The sequence below is a fragment of the Nicotiana attenuata genome, unplaced genomic scaffold, assembly GCF_001879085.1.
Source record: "Nicotiana attenuata strain UT unplaced genomic scaffold, NIATTr2, whole genome shotgun sequence".
NCBI lineage: Eukaryota > Viridiplantae > Streptophyta > Magnoliopsida > Solanales > Solanaceae > Nicotiana > Nicotiana attenuata.
Genome location: NW_017671012.1, coordinates 259,762 through 260,119, shown reverse-complemented (window position 1 = coordinate 260,119; position 358 = coordinate 259,762).

Genomic DNA, 358 nt, shown 5'->3' with positions numbered 1-358 from the left:
AGCAATTCCAACAATCTCCGCTGCCTCAAATTGAGATCCTTCTGCTTGAACAAGTGCTGGAGGCTACGATGATCAGTAAACACCTCACAAGACACACCATACAAGTAATGCCTCCAAATCTTCAACGCGTGAACAATGGCAGCCAACTCCAAATCATGAACATGATAGTTCTTCTCATGGGGCTTCAACTGACGAGAAGCATAAGCAATAACTCTACCCTCCTGCATCAACACACACCAAATACCAACTCTCGAAGCATCACAATACACGATATATGAACCTGAAGCTGATGGCAAGACTAACACTGGAGCTGTGGTCAAGGCAGTCTTGAGCTTCTGAAAGCTCTCCTCACACTCAT